At 50.8% G+C, this 16,639-nt stretch overlaps 1 protein-coding gene across 3 annotated transcripts in view; it reads left to right on the top strand.

Annotated features, from left to right (window-relative positions):
- The first annotated feature begins 31 nt into the window (after window positions 1–31).
- The window catches only part of agpat4 (1-acylglycerol-3-phosphate O-acyltransferase 4 (lysophosphatidic acid acyltransferase, delta)), a 313,768-nt gene continuing 297,160 nt past the window's right edge, over window positions 32–16,639 (top strand). Inside the window, exon 1 of one of the 3 annotated variants that reach the window (XM_072503738.1) lies at window positions 32–187. The gene's annotated coding sequence lies outside the window, so the exon portion shown is untranslated. The remainder of the gene's footprint in view (window positions 188–16,639) is intronic. The other 2 variants (XM_072503709.1, XM_072503730.1) reach the window with 2 other exon arrangements.

Below are 16,639 nucleotides of genomic sequence, written 5' to 3'. Positions count from 1 at the left end.
TTAAAAGGAAGTGACATCGAGTGGGGAGAGACGTCAGCTGAGAACACAATTCTCCTCCAAGCCCATCCCCTGGGTGGAGTCCATTCCCCCATCAGCAGTGGATGACTTTACTGCTTTTTGAAACGCGCGATAGTTTTTTTTCTCTCTCCGGTGTGGGGTACACGTGCCAAGGACCACTTGTTTGAAGGTACGTGGAACAGTTACGATTCGTGTGTCCACGCAGCACATTTTCTGAAACTTGAATAGTGTTTGAAAATATGCTTGTGGAATGTCAAAAAGAGACAGCCGAATTAGTTTTTAAGAGATGACAGAGTGAGTGGCTCACTTGTGTACCTGGGCTCGTTTGGAGTTTGGCAACGGAATTCAGTCATATGTCGCCAAATTGAATAGAGACACATGGTGGGCAAAAGTATCTGTACTGATTCCTGCCAGAATGGGAAGATTACTGTTAGCAGCAAAACGTGCCTTATGAATCAATTCAGTTCCTCTGGCTGCTTCATGCCATCCTTTTACACTCCCCCTTTCTGTTGCCATGGCTACGTCTATGGCAAAATGTATCGGAAATGCTGCAATGGATCCATTCTAGTAATAGTATCTTGAATCATGAAAAGCACAGCGTCGAGAAAACCCACATCATTTAATTTTCTTCCAAGGGGTGTGCTCGTTGTCACAGCAACTGGTAACAATCGCTTCCCAAATGTGCGTTTCCACTTCGATGCCTTTGCTTACGACGAAATAATTGCCTTTTAAAAAAAAAATCCAGGAAGTAATGTTAAGGTAGTTCCAATAACAAAAAATACTTCGCTGAAATAAAAGCGAAAATTCAGTTTGTCCCAAGAAATAAAAATAGAGAGAACCGAGAGCCAGGCAGCCTTTAGTTGCTGGGTTTTCTTAATGCTTTGTAAATATAGGGGCTTTCCATGACACCGATTTAAAATATATTCAAGTAACTATTATCGTCTGGGTGTAAAAGTGTCAAGGTTGCGTAGCTTTTGAAAACGTGTGCCTAATGTTCAGGTCAAGCATTGTGATTACACAAAAGCCCAAATCTTGCTTGGGAAAAATAACAGTGAATTCACATTACAGGTCATTTATGTACACATTGACTATTAAGAGGAAATTTGCCGTTTTAAAAAAAAAAAAAATCCAAACCTTTTAACAAAGAGATAATTAATGCTATACTATTTAACTTCTCCGGCCCAGAAAGAGAATAGTTCAACTTTGTTCCTGAATGCAGTAAATTCTTGTGAAAGATTCTAAATATTCACTTTTTTTTCTTACTTTACTTTACCTTTCTGCATCCCTCTTCTGTCAGTCTCTTACTTTTCTGCCTCTCTTCCCTTTTTTATTTTCTCTTTGTGGTTTGACTGTAATTTATCTTGTTTCTCTGTGCCTCTTTCCCCCCCCCCCTCTCATTCCTTCAATTTTATTGCTTATGATTGTAGACTTACTTGTTTGATAATTCATCAGGGCCCCAGATGCCCTGTTGCCCTTGCTGTATTACCATTCTTCCAGTATTGAGCTGAAGGGTGTTGGAAAAAAGTTAGCTAATGGTTCATGCCATGCAATGCCCCACTGCAGCAAATTTTGACCCCGAGTCCCATAGGACAACTGGATAAGGATTGCTCCTTAGCATAATAACCTCAGCTATATTTCACTGTTTGAGAGGATATCATAGAATCCCTACGACTTGCAGAAGGAGGCCATTCAGCTCATCCAGTCTATACTGACCCTCTGAAAGAGCACCCTAACTAGGCCCACTCATCTGCCCTATCCCTGTAATCCCATAACCCCACCTAACCTTTGGACACTAAGGGACAATTTAGAATGACTAAGCCACCTAACCTGCACATCTTTGGACTAATGTTATTGTAGAATACAAAAACAACAAAGGAACTTGTATTTGAATAGCACCTTTTAATATATCTCTAAGCATATCAAAATGCTTCACACAAATAGCTTTCTTTGTTAAGAAAAATATAGCAACCCAATTTGCGCAGAGCAAGATCAGAACGACTGGTCTGGTGATGTTCACTGAGGGGGAAATGTTGATGTTCCTCTGTCTTTAATGCCCTTCTGAGTAGGCAAAATTTTGGTTCGACATTCATCCAAAGGACAGTACATTCAACCATGCAGCACTCATTCAATAATGTATTGAACTGTCCGTCCACATTATAAACTTAAGTGCGGCATGAATCCATAATACTCTGCTTCTTGAGATGAGTGCTAGCAACTAAGCTAAGCAGAAGACCGATCACTCTGGACCTGCTCTCATACACGCAGTCGCCTGCCAAAATAACAGCTTAATCACAGACCACTGTTTTTTTGTAATTAAGGAGAAGAAAAATCAGTGGGCAGCTGATCCTGAGCCTGTTCTCATGCTCCTCCTTGTTATGGTTTAAGAGCAGCTAAACCCCTTGGGAAATGTGAGCAATTTGGAAGTGATGAGCTTGCATACTGTCCAGATTGTAAATTGATTTTGAAAGCATAGCTTGTTAAGAGTTAAACAGTGGGATAGAAAGAACTTGTGTTTATATCCTGTCATTCACAACCTCAGGATGCCCAAGATTGTGGACTGGGATTCTAAAGTCAGAAACTTCCGACTTGGAGGCAACAATTCTGCCATAGAGCCAAGGCTATGAGGGTGGAAAGGAATAAATGAATGGCATGATGTCTTGTGTTCTAGAATAAACCGCATGAGGATTTACATAGTTGCATATCTCTCTTTTGAATATGTGCATTTCTGCAGCTAATTTCGTGAACTGCAAGAATAAAATTGGAGTGATTTACTGCAATCAAGTGAAATCTGTAACTGCAGTTTTAAAATCATGCTGATTCACTCACCAATATCTTCTCAATGTCAATGGATATTAGCCTTGCCAGTGACACCTATACGCCATGAGAAGGTTTATTGCCTGCGGGTTTTATGAGGGTTATTTTATTCCTTTTTCCAAAGTCCATTTTTCTCCATCTCTGTATTCCGCAAAGCTGACTTGCGTAAGCGTGTTTTTTTAATTAAATAAAAGGGAATTGTCCTCCTGTTAAGTTATTGCCAGAACCTTGGATCTGGGTTGTGCATTTAAAAACAATCAAAATATGTGTGAGATTCTTAACAATGAAAATATTGTCCAAATCAACTTTATCCTCAGATAGAACATGGTGGTCTGTGATTAAGCTGTTATTTTAAATTTACATAAGCATTTTCATAGAATCCCTACAGTGCAGAAGGAGGCCATTCGGCCCATCAATTCTGCACTGACCCTCTGAAAGAGCACCCTATCCCTGTAACTTCACTTAACCTGCACATTCCTGCACATTAAGGGGCAGTTCAGTATGGCCAATCCACCCAACCGGCACATCTTTGGACTGTGGGAGGAAACCGGAGCACCCGGAGAAAACCCAGGCAGACATGGGTGAAATGTGCAAACTCGACACACAGTCGCCCAAGGCCGGAATTGAACCTGGGTTCCTGGTGCTGTGAGGCAACACTGCTAACCACTGTGCCACCATGCTGCCCCCAACTTGACCCAATTCACAATTTTAACAAACGTCATTCAGCAAACTACAGACTTAACATACATAAAATGTGATTGAAAAAAATCCGAACTTTACCAAACTGAGCATGTTCTGAACCTTTTTTCACAAGTTTTACTTGTGACTTTTCCAAGCGTTCTGTACCTTGATTTGTTCCTTTTTTTTGGGGGGGGGTGTATTTTGTACCTTATTTTCCTTACCCAGCAGCAAAAATAATTCCCAGTGCGGGAAGAGCAGATAATCTCTATATGCAAAGTTCATCCTCCTCTGGTAGGCATCACCCTGCTAAAGAAAGCATAGCTTTTTTTTCAGGTGAAAAGTCTTCACAGGAGCATAATCACAGTAAACTGAAAATGAATCAAAGAAGACTTTAAGACAGGTGGCCAAATCTTTTGTCGAGAGATTTTAAAGTAGTGTCTTGAAGGAGGGACAGAAACAAGAGAGGGTGTAGGGGATTGAGGGTGCATGGATGAGAGAGGGAAAATCCAGAGTTTAAGGCCTAGATGGCTGATGACACAGGTACCAATGGTGAGTCAAACATAAGGGATGTATAAGTTGAAAGAATGCAGCATTCTCATTGTTAATGGAGATAGTTACAGAGATGGGAAACCTGGAAGCCAAACGGAAGACTCCTTTGGACCCTTATCATGACTGTTTCAGTGAGTTGGAAATTTAATTGCCTTGCCCAAATTATTGTACTCCACACACATGGGCAGGAAGAGATTTAGAGCCAAGATTGTCACTTTTGGAAAACTGATGCCTTTGTTCTATCATGAGCTTGCACTGGTTTCCGAATCAGCTGGGATATTCGGGAAGGTTATATTTGCAACCTGGTCACTTTAGCAAATGTCCTCTGTACAATGCAAGCAGAGCATCTGCTTCATTGACTATATTGTTGGAACCAAAAGATTTAACTTCTACAGGAAAAATATCCCATTTAATTATTTTCTTTGTGATTTCAATTTTGTAAGTAAGTTATAAATGGCAAATGAACTGATACATGTCAAGATAACCTGAAGCAGCCGAACTGCCAATGCTTTTGAAATCTATTCCCAGTGACTATATTTCTAACTATTATTGGTGGCATTATTAAGTACAGATATAATTGAATGGTGGAGTAGACTCAAGGACTGAATGGCTTCCTGGTATTCTTCTGCCAATTTTGTTGAAGTGGGACTATCTATCAATTCTTGCTGGAAAATGTGAATATTTAGATAGAGATCAGGTAGACACAGTACTGGCCTTGCCTATGACTCTCTCTTTCCTGGTTGTATAAACTGCTATTACATCTGTTTAGCTAGAGGTGTACCAGTTGTTGTGATGCCATGTCTGAGTCCCTGGTTTCAGAAAAGGAGAAGTGAAAGTTGGAGGTGAGAGATGGAAGATATTTTTTTAAAAAGAGGGAGGAAATGGGTTCCAGAAGTACCAAACATTCTAAGATGCCAGTCCTTTTTTCAGAAAAAAATTGTATAGTGTATGAATCTCAGCACTAGCTGTTTACTTATCTCGTATATCTCTGTACAACACCAGAATGTCTATGCACAACACCAGAATGTATCAGTAGGGATTGGAATGTCTCTGTTTTTTCTGTGGGACTCTGGTATTTGCTGACAGTTTAAATATTTGTGTTGTGACATGTGTCCGGTTCATTCTATCAGATTTTGATGATAGTCTAGTGGCTACTGGTTTGAAGCATTTGCATTCATTTGACTGATTGTTCTTGGATGTGAGAGAAAACGTGATGTGAAAGACATCAATTACCATGGTAGTGTAGACTGATTTTTGTTCAACTTTCCTCAATGACTCATAATGTTTATATCTAATGTTGACAATAAAGTTGGACCTCTAATTTTTATCATATAGTTACTGGTGTGTGGTTGCTCTTTTAGAAATTCCAAGGGAGAAATTCAGTTTATAGTAATCCAGTTTGCACCTGACAATTGTTGGCAGCCTGCAATTGAAAATTGTGAGAGGGTTTGGGGGGGGTGTGCGGTGGAATACCATTAATGTTCAAGGTCTGCTTGATGCAACATTCAGGCAAGCCTCTAAATGGGCCAGCAGCCTGCTCGCCTGAATGAGGTGGAAGGCTGCTTTACATCTACAAATTGACTTATACAATTTTCAAAATTCGGGTTCAAGTGAATGGGAATGTGCAATACACACAATCTAAACCATGCATTGTATTTTTAAAAAATATATATATATTTTTATCAAGAATTTTTCAATAACAAAATATTTTCCACCTTCCAAACAACCCCCCCCCCCCCCCCCCCCCGTAACAAAGAAAAGAAAAAGAACTTGCGTGGCAAGACATGAACATGGCAAGTCAATAAAATACAGAACTTTGTACATTGGATTCTTCCCGTACATGTCAGTTTCCGGATCATTCATGTGCTTTCTTGCTCACATGCCCCCCACAGGACCCCCCCCCCGCCGGGTTGCTGCTGCTGCTGTCCGACCTTCATCTAACGCTCCGCAAGATGGTCTAGGAACGGTTGCCACCGCCTGTAGAACCCCTGCGCAGACCCTCTCAAGGCAAACTTTATCCTTTCCAACTTTATGAACCCAGCCATGTCGTTTATCCAGGCCTCCACGCTGGGGGGCTTCGCCTCCTTCCACATTAGCAAGATCCTTCGCCGGGCTACTAGGGACGCAAGGGCCAGAATGCCGGCCTCTTTCGCCTCCTGCACTCCCGGCTCGTCCGCTACTCCAAATAGTGCTAGCCCCCAGCGTGGCTTGACCAGGACTTTCACCACCTTAGATACTGTTCCCGCAACACCCCTCCAGTGCCGGGCATGACCAAAACATATGGACATGGTTTGCCGGACTTCCTGAGCACCTCCCACATCTGTCCTCCACCCCAAAGAACCTACTCAGCCTCGCCCCCGTCATTTGCGCTCTATGGACCACCTTAAATTGTATCAGGCTAACCCTAGCACACGAGGAAGAGGAATTAACCCTACTTAGGGCATCAGCCCATAGCCTCTCCTCCCCCAACTCCTCCCATTTACCCTTCAGCTCCTCTACCAAAGCCTCCCCCTCTTTCATCTCCTGGTATATCGCCGACACCTTGCCCTCCCCGACCCATACGCCCGAGATCACCCTATCTTGAATCCCCTGTGCCGGGATTAGCGGAAATTCCCTCACCTGCCGCCTCACAAACGCCCTCACTTGCATGTACCTGAAAGCGTTTCCCGGGTGTAGTCCAAACTTCTCCTCCAGCGCCCCTAAGCTCGCAAACATCCCGTCAATGAACAGGTCCCACATTCTTCTAATCCCGACCCGATGCCAGCTCTGAAATCCCCCGTCCATCCTTCCTGGGACAAACCGATGGTTGTCTCTGATCGGGGACCACACCGAGGCTCCCGTCGCACCCCTGAGCCGTCTCCACTGCCCCCAGATCTTTAGCGTTGCCGCCACCACCGGGCTCGTGGTATACCTTGTCGGCGAGAGCGGCAGCGGTGCCATCACCAGCGCCCCCAGGCTCGTTCCTTTGCAGGACGCCATCTCCAACCTCTTCCACGCCGCCCCCTCTCCCTCCATCACCCACTTACGGATCATTGCCACGTTGGCTGCCCAATAATAACCACCCAGATTCGGCAATGCCAACCCTCCTCTATCTCTGCTACGCTCCAAGAACCCCCTCCTTACCCGCGGGGTCTTGCTCGCCCACACAAATCCCGTAATGCTCCTGCTTACCCTCTTAAAAAAAGGCCTTAGTGATCACAATTGGGAGGCATTGGAATACAAAAAGAAATCTTGGGAGGAACACCATTTTAACCGACTGTACCCTACCCGCCAGCGAGAGTGGCAACATGTCCCACCTTTTAAAATCCTCCTCCATCTGTTTCACCAATCGCGTCAAATTGAGTTTATGCAGTGCCCCCCAACTCCTAGCTACCTGAATCCCCAAATATCGAAAGCTCCTTTCCGCCCTCCTCAATGGAAGGTCCTCTATCCCTCTTCCCTGGTCCCCCGGATGGATCACAAAGAGCTCACTCTTTCCCACATTGGGCTTATAGCCCGAAAAGTCTCCAAACTCCCGTAGGATCTGCATTACCTCAACCATCCCCTCCACTGGATCCGTCACATACAGCAACAGGTCGTCTGCATACAGCGACAACTGATGTAACTCTTCCCCTCGAACCACCCCCTTCCATTTTCCCGACTCCCGTAATGCCATGGCCAAAGGTTCAATTGCTAATGCGAACAGCAGAGGGGACAGGGGGCACCCCTGCCTCGTCCCTCAATACAGCCGGAAATACTCCGACCCCCGCCGGTTCGTGACCACACTCGCCACCGGGGCTTTATACAGGAGCTTAATCCAACTGATAAACCCTCCCCCGAACCCAAACCTCCTCAACACTTCTCAGAGATACTCCCACTCTACCCGATCAAAGGCTTTCTCCGCGTCCATGGCTGTCACTATCTCTGCTTCTCCCTCCACCGATGGCATAATTATCACATTTAAGAGCATTCGCACATTAGTATTTAACTGCCTACCCTTTACGAATCCCGTCTGGTCCTCGTGAATCACCCCCGGAACACAGTCCTCAATCCTCATGGCCAACATTTTTGCCAGCAACTTAGCATCTACATTAAGGAGCGAGATCAGTCTATATGACCCACATTGCAGTCCCACCCATTATCAAACTCCCTACCTCCAGGTCCGGATTACGCCCCAACATCCGTTTCATGAATCCAGCATCGTCCCAGTTTGGGGCGTATACATTCACCAGTACCACCCCCGTCCCCTGCAACCTACCACTCACCATCACGTATTGGCCTCCCTTGTCCGCTACTATGTTCTTGGGCTCAAATGACACCCGCTTCACCACCAGTATTGCCACCCCTCTATTCTTCGCATCCAGCCCTGAATGGAACACCTGTCCCACCCATCCCTTCCTTAACCTGACCTGATCTGCCACCTTCAGATGTGTGTCCTGAAGCATGGCCACGTCAGCCTTCAGTCCCTTTAGGTGCGCAAACACTCGGGCCCTCTTAACCGGCCCATTTAGGCCTCTCACATTCCACGTGATCAGCCGGACTACCCCCCAACCCCCCCACCCCCCCCCACCGACTAGCCATCTCCTATTTTAGGCCAGTTCCGTGCTCGCGCCTCCCACTCCCTCCAGTCCCCCAGGTGGGGAACCCCCACCCCGACCACCTCTTTAATTTTCAGTTCCCCCTCGGACAGTGCAGCAGCAACCCTAGGATTCCCCCCCCCCCCTGCTAGATGGACATCTAGCACTTTTGCTCCCCCCATGTTACTTCCGTGAGTCAGCTGACCCCGGCTTCCCCCGCCTTCCCGTTGATCTCCCCCGTGAGGGAGTCTCTCCTCCTCCTTACCTTCCTCCACCACCCCCCCCCCCCCCCCCCCTTTTGGCGCGGGAAAAAAGCCCGCGCTTTCCTGAACCAGTCCTGCCCCCTGTGGCGCAGCTCCTGTTGCGGCCATCATCCCAGTTCCCGAGTCCCCGAGTCCCACCTCCCTCCAGGACCGACACCCATATTCCCCATCATCATCATTTTGTCTACAGAAAGGAAAAAAGGAAATTTTAGGAATTTTAACCTGAACTCTACCCACATCCCCATCCATCATCCCACCCACAAAATATTCTTCATCCATATTTACAACCCCATATACAACCACATCCCCTCAGTTCGAGTCCAGTTTTTCCATCTGTATAAAGGTCCAAGCCTCTTCTGGCGTTTCAAAATAATGGTGTCTGTCCTGATAAGTGACCCACAGTCGTGCAGGCTGCAGCATGCCGAACCTGACTCTTTTTCTATGCAGCACCGCCTTGACCCGGTTGAAGCCAGCTCTCCTCTTTGCCACCTCCGCGCTCCAATACTGGTATACTCTGATCACCACGTTCTCCCATCTGCTGCTCCGCACCTTCTTGGCCCATCTCAGCACACTTTCTTCATCCACGAAGCGATGGAACCTTGCCACTATCGCCCTTGGCGGCTCATCTGCCTTGGGTCTCCTCGCCAGGACCTGGTGAGCCCCTTCCAGCTCCAGGGGGGTTGGAGGGGCCTCCGCACCCATCAGCGAATGGAGCATCGTGCTCACGTACGCCCCAGCATCAGCTCCCTCCACTCTTTCGGGAAGACCCAGAATCCGGAGGTTCTTCCTCCTCGACCTGTTCTCTAGGACCTCAATTCTCTCGGCCCACGTCCTGTGCACAGCCTCGTGCGCCTCCATTTTTACCGCCAGGCCCTGGATATCGTCCTCGTTGGTGTTCACCTTATCGTTCATGTCACGAAGCTCCACCGCCTGGGTCATCTGGGTCTCCTTCAGCCCCTCGATCGTCAACAGCATCTGCGCCAGCATCTCCTTTTTCAGCACCTCCACACATCTCATGAAGAACTCCTGCTGGTCTGGCCCTCACGCTGCTTGCACTCCGCCCTCCGCCATCTTGCCTTCTTCCCCTCGTTTTGTTCTCTGCTCCGTGGCCTCTTTCCTCGTTGCTCCACCGCTGCTCCCTGCCAAATATTGTGGGGGGGGGGACCTCACGGCTCCTTCCCACATGGGATCAATCAAAACAAAGCTCCGTTGGGGCTCCTCTGGAGAGCCCGAAAGTCCGTTTTCGCGGGAGCTGCCGTAACGTGCGGCTTAGCTCCGCATCGCCGCAACCGGAAGTCTAAACCATGCATTGTAAAGGGACAGACCCCAAGAAGGTAGTTGGGGGGAAAAAATGTTATTGTGCTGTCCGGAAAAATAACTTGCATTCAGGACATCCCGACGAAGTCATTTTGGAATGCATTTTTCACTGTAGGGAAATATGGCAGCCAGTATGCATATATCAAGATCTCAAATAGTAATATGATAATGACCAGATAATCTAGTTTAGTGATGTTGGTTGAAAGATAGATATTGACCAGGACATTGGGGAAAACTCCTTGCTGTTCTTCTAGATAGTGCCTTGGAGCCTTCTACAGCTGCCTGTCTTGAGGTTAACATCTGCACCAAAAGACAGCACTCGCCAACCATGCAGCACTCCTCACCGCTGCACTGGGTGTATGAGCCTGAATTTGTCCTCAAGACTATGGGGTGGGATTTGAACTCCCACACCTGAATTTTTGAAGAGTTGTGGAGACTCCGTGGACCTTTAAAATGGTGGACGGTACCTGGAATTGGTGTTCCGCCCCAATTTCCAACATATCCCATTTTTGCCAGGAGAGGCAAGAGGTCGTAGTTCCCACATGTGGGGAAATCCAAACTCAGCAGGGCCTTTTGAACTCAGCACTGAGTTCAAACAGAGCCCATTTTTACTGTAGCAAAAATCTTCTCACCGTGTGGGCAGCAGGGTAGCACAGTGGTTAGCACAGTTGCTCCACAACTCCAGGGTCTCCGGTTCGATTCCCGGCTTGGGTCACTGTCTGTGCGGAGTCTGCACATTCTCCCTGTGTCTGCGTGGGTTTCCTCCGGGTGCTCCGGTTTATCCCACAGTCCAAAGATGTGCAGGTTAGGTGAATTGGCTTGGCTATGTTAAAATTGCCCTTCGTGTCCAAAAAACGTTGGGTGGGGTTAAGAGGATCGGGTGAAGTTGTGGGGATAGGCTGGAGGTGTGGGATGCTCTTTCCAAGGGCCGGTGCAGACTCGATGGACCGAATGGCCTCCTTCTGCACTGTAAATTCTATGATATGAAAGACAGATAAGATATGTGGAACTGTCGGGTTATTTAAATACCCAACCCTTAAAATAGTCAGTCTGTTGCCAATGACAGTTTTTTTTTTTGGTGGGGGGGATCTGTTCTCGCAGTTATCATAGCTGTTTGTTAACATTACCTCACAGGGTAACATTGTCACTATTAATGGTTGGCTGCTTTCCACAACCTAAATCCCAACAGGGATGTTGTAAGTTTACAGTTTGGTAGCTCTAAGAGGTAATAACGGGTGAATTGGGCTTCCGGTTGCGGCTATGCAGATCTATGTTGCACGTTCGGCAGCTCCCGCTAGAAACTGACTTTTGGGCTCTTTTTAGAGTCCGTAACAGCGCTTGCTCGACGTTTCCCGATGTGGGAAGAAGATAGCAACATTCCCCCGATAGTGTATGGCTTGGACCAGGAATGGAGCGATCAAAAAAGTGTCAGTGAAGCAAAAGAAGGTGTGAGGGAGGAAGACCAAGATGGTGGCGACCAGGCAGCGTGGATGCAGTGGGCGCAGGAGCAGCAGTAAGGAGTTTCTTCAGCGCTGCTTTAGGGAGCTGAAAGCAGTTCTGCTGGAGCCGATGAAGGCGTCAATCGATAAGCTGCTGGAGACCCAGACGGCCCAAGGGGCGGCGATCCATGAGGTCCGGCAAAAGGTCTCTGAGAACGAAGATGAGATCCTAGGCCTAGCGGTGAAGGTGGAGGCGCACGAGGCGCCCCAGAAAAAATGGCAGGAGAGGATTGAGGAGATGGAGAACCGATCGAGGCGGAAGAATCTGCGGAACCTGGGCCTCCCGGAGGAATTGGAGGGGTCGGATGTTGGGGCCTACGTGGTCACCATGCTGAATTCGCTGATGGGAGCGGGGTCCATCCAGGGGCCCCTGGAGTTGGAGGGGGCCCACCGAGTGCTGACGAGGAGGCCCAAGCCCAACGAGCCGCCACAGGCGGTGCTGGTGCAGTTCCACCGGTTTGCTGATCGGGAGTGCGTGCTAAGGTGGGCCAAGAAGGAGCGGAGCAGCAGGTGGGAGAACGCGGAGGTCCGGATCAACCAAGATTGGAGCGTGGAGGTGGCGAAGAAGAGGGCCCAATACAATCGGGCGAAGGCAGTGCTGCACAGGAGGGGGGTGAAGTTCGGCATGCTGCAGCCGGCGCGTCTGTGGGTCACCTACAAGGACCAACATCATATTTTGAGTCCCCGGAGGAGGCGTGGGCCTTTGTCCAGACCAAAAAATTGGACTCGGACTGAGGGTCAGGGGCGGGGGGCCGCGGTGAAGGGATGGTTGGGGACTGTTGTGTTGTATTTTGAGGGGGGGTTCATGGTTGGTTCTTTGTTTTTCGGGGGTTGGTTGGGCACTGTTTCGGTTGGGTCTGCCGGGTGGGCTCGTGGAGGGGGGCAGGTAAATGGCTTGGGGGGGGTTGATGGCTGGCAGGGAGGATGGGGCCCCGGGGGGGGGGGGGGGGGGGTGGTGAAGCCTGAGTTGGGGGCAAGGGGACCGGGCCTGAAAAGGGAGCTGCTCCAGAGGAGGCGGGGCCGGTTGAGTGGAAAGCGCCGGCTTTTTCCCGTGCTAAGGGCTGAAGGGGGCGGGGCCGGAGCTGGGAAGCGCGGGCTTTTTCCCGCACTGGGAGTGGAAGGGGAGGGGGAGAGCCTGCTGGTGGGCAATGGGGGGGGAGGGGTCGAGGGACTGGCAGGAGGGGTCGGCTGACTTATGGGTGTGCAATGGGGGGAGCAATGCCGCTAGGGGGGGGGACTTGGGATGGGGGGGAACCGGGTTGCTGCTGGAATGGCCAAGGGGGAGCTGGAGTTGGTAGAGGAGGTCGAGGCGGGGGTCTGCCGCTGTGGGGAATGGGCCGTGCGGGGTGCGGGGGGCGCGGGCACGTGGCTAGCCGAGGATGGGAAATGGCTAGTCGGTAGGGGAGGGGGGCAGGTAGCCCCCTGATCCGGCTGATAACCTGGAACGCAAGGGGACTGAACGGGCCGGTCAAACGGGCCTGAGTGTTCACGCACCTGAAGGGGCTGAAGGCAGATGTGGCCATGCTTCAGGCGACGCACCTGAGGGTGGCGGATCAGGTAAAGTTGAGAAGGGGGTGGGTAGGCCAGGTGTTTCATTTTGGGTTGGATGCAAAAAATCGGGGGGTAGCGATCTTGGTGGGGAAGAGAGTGTCTATCGAGGCGTCCAGCATCGTGGCAGACAATGGCGGTAGGTATGTGATGGTTAGTGGCAAGCTGCAGGGGGAGTGGGTGGTGTTGGTCAACGTATACACCCTGAATTGGGACAATGCGGGCTTCATGCGGCGTATGTTGGGCCGGATTCCGGACCTAGAGACAGTGGGCCTGATAATGGGGGGTGATTTCAATATGGTGCTGGACCCGGCACTAGATCGCTCTAGGTCTAGGACGGGCAGGAGGCTGGCGGCGGCCAAGGTGCTGAGGGGGTTCATGGACCAGATGGGAGGGTTGGACTCGTGGAGGTTTGCGGGGCCAGGGGCCAGGGAATCCTCATTCTTCTCCCATGTCCACAAGGCCTATTTCCGGATTGACTTCTTTGTTATGAGTAGGGCGCTGATTCCGAGAGTGGAAGATACTGAGTACTCGGCGATAGCCATTTCCGATCACGCTCCGCATTGGGTAGACCTTGAGCTGGGGGAGGAGAGGGACCAGCGCCCGCTGTGGCGCTTAGAGGTGGGGTTGCTGGCAGACGAGGAGGTGAGCGGGCGGGTCCAAGGGTGCATAGAGAGGTACCTGTAGGCTAATGACAATGGGGAGGTCCAAGTGGGGATATTCTGGGAGGCGCTAAAGGCGGTTGTCATGGGAGAGCTGATCTCCATTAGGGCCCATAAGGAGAGGAGGGAGAAGAGAGAGAGAGGGAGAGGCTGGTGGGGGAGATGGTGAGGGTGGACGGGAGGTACGCGGAGGTCCCGGAGGATGGATTGCTTAGGGAGCGGCGCAGCCTCCACGCTGAATTCGATCTGTTGACCACCAGGAAGGCGGAGGTGCAGTGGAGGAAGGCCCAGGGGGCGGTATATGAATATGGAGAAAAGGTGAGCCGGATGCTGGCGCATGAGCTTCGGAAGCGAGAGGCAGCTAGGGAGATCGAGGGAGTTAAGAATGGGGGAGGAAGCATGGTGCGAAGTGGGGTGGGTATCAATGGGGTCTTCAGGGACTTCTACGAGGAACTGTATTGGCCCGAGCCCCCATTGGAGGAGAGAGGGTTGGGTCGCTTTCTGGACCGGTTGAGATTCCCGAGGGTGGAGGAGGGGCAGGTGACTGGGCTGGGGGCGTTGATTGGGTTGGAGGAGTTGGTCAAAGGGATAGGGAACATGCAAGCGGGGAAGGCACCGGGGCAGATGGGTTTCTGGTCAAATTTTATAAGAAGTATGCGGACCTGCTGGGCCCTCTGTTGGTAAGGACCTTTAACGAGGCAAGGGAAGGAGGGGCTTTGCCCGACGATGTCTCGGGCGCTGATCTCCTTGATCCTGAAGCGGGACAAGGATCCCCAACAATGTGGGCCATACAGGCCGATCTCACTCCTAAATGTAGATGCAAAGTTGTTGGCGAAGATTTTAGCCACGAAGATAGAGGACTGTGTGCCGCAGGTCATTCACGAGGGGTTTGTGAAAGGGAGACAGCTGAATATGAATGTACGGAGGCTCTTGAGTTATAATGATGCCGGCGGTGGAAGGGGAGGCGGAGATAGTGGCGGCGATGGATGCGGAGAAGGCCTTTGATAGGGTAGAGTGGGGGTACCTGTGGGAGGTGCTGAAAAGGTTCAGGTTTGGGGAGGGGTTTGTCAGGTGGGTTAAGTTGCTGTATGAGGCCCCGGTGGCGAGTGTGGCCACAAACAGAAGGAGGTCAGAGTATTTCCGGCTACACCGGTGGACGAGGCAGGGGTGTCCCCTGTCCCCCTCTGCTCTTTGCGCTGGGGATTGAGCCCCTGGCCATGGCATTGAGGGAGTCGAGGAATTGGAGGGGGCTGGTGCGGGGTGGAGAGGAACATCGGGTGTCGCTCTATGCGGATGATTTGCTGCTATATGTGGCGGACCCGGTGGGGGGAATGCCGGAGGTGATGAGGATTCTCAGGAAATTTGGGGATTTCTCTGGGTATAAGCTCAATATGGGGAAGAGCGAGTTGTTCGTTGTTCACCCAGGGGACCAGGAGAGGGGGATTGGTGAGCTGCCACTAAAAAAGGCGGAGAGGAGTTTCAGGTACCTGGGGGTCCAGGTGGCTAGGAGTTGGGGGGCCCTGTATAAGTTTAACTTTACGAGACTGGAGAAGCAAATGGAGGAGGAGTTTAAGAGGTGGGACGTGCTGCTACTCTCCCTGGCGGGTAGGGTGCAGTCAGTTAAAATGACGGTGCTCCCGAGATTTTTGTTCCTGTTCCAGTGCCTCCCCATCCTGATCCCTAAGGCCTTCTTCAGACGGGTTAACAGGAGCATTCTGGGTTAATAGGTGTTTGTGTGGGCGCAGAAGACCCTGAGGGTGAGAAGGGTGTTCCTGGAGCGGTGCAGGGATAGGGGAGGGTTGGCACTGCCTAACCTCTGTGGGTATTATTGGGCTGCCAATGTGGCGATGGTGCATAAGTGGGTGATGGAGGGGGAGGGGGCGGCATGGAAGAGGCTGGAGATGGCGTCCTGTGTGGGCACGAGCCTGGAGGCGCTGGTGACGGCGCCGCTGCCGCTTCCTCCAACGAGGTATACCACGAGCCCAGTGGTGGCGGCTACCCTCAAAATTTGGGGGCAATGGAGACGTCACAGGGGGGGGGGGTGGGGGCCTCGGTGTGGTCCCCGATATGGGGGAACCACCGGTTTGTCCCGGGGAGGATGGCAGGAGGGTCCCTGAGCTGGCACAGGGCAGGTATTAGAAGGATGGGGGACCGGTTTGTGGACGGGATGTTCGCGAGCCTGGGTGAGCTGGAGGAGAAGTTTGGGCTCTTCCCCCCCCCCCCCCCCCCGGGAAAACCTTCAGATATATGCAGGTAAGGGCGTTTGTCCAGCGGCAGGTGGTGGAGTTCCCACTGTTGCCGCCACGCGGGGTCCAGGACAGGGTGCTGTCGGGGGGGGGGGCGGTTGGAGAGGATCTCGGCAACATATCAAGTGATGCAGGAGGAGGAGGAGGCCTCGGTGGAGGAGCTAAAGGGTAAGTGGGAGGAGGAGTTGGGTGAGGAGATTGACGAGGGGATGTGGGCGGATGCCCTGGGGAGAGTGAACTCTTCCTCCTCTTGCGCGAGGCTCAGCCTCATACAATTTAAGGTGCTGCATAGGGCTCACATGACCGGGGCAAGGATAAGCCGGTTCTTTGAGTGCGAGGACAGGTGTGTTAGGTGCTTTAGGGAGCCCAGCAAATCACAGCCACATGTTCTGGGAATGGACAGCGCTGGAGGACTTTTGGAAGGGTGTAGCGAGGACGGTGTCGAGGGTGGTAGGTTCCAGGGTCAAGCTGGGCTGGGGTCTTGCA

This window comes from Scyliorhinus torazame, chromosome 1, assembly GCF_047496885.1.
Source record: "Scyliorhinus torazame isolate Kashiwa2021f chromosome 1, sScyTor2.1, whole genome shotgun sequence".
In the NCBI taxonomy this organism is placed as follows: domain Eukaryota; kingdom Metazoa; phylum Chordata; class Chondrichthyes; order Carcharhiniformes; family Scyliorhinidae; genus Scyliorhinus; species Scyliorhinus torazame.
The sequence above is the reverse complement of the archived record's forward strand: the minus strand, read 5'-3'. Positions and strand labels throughout refer to the sequence as shown.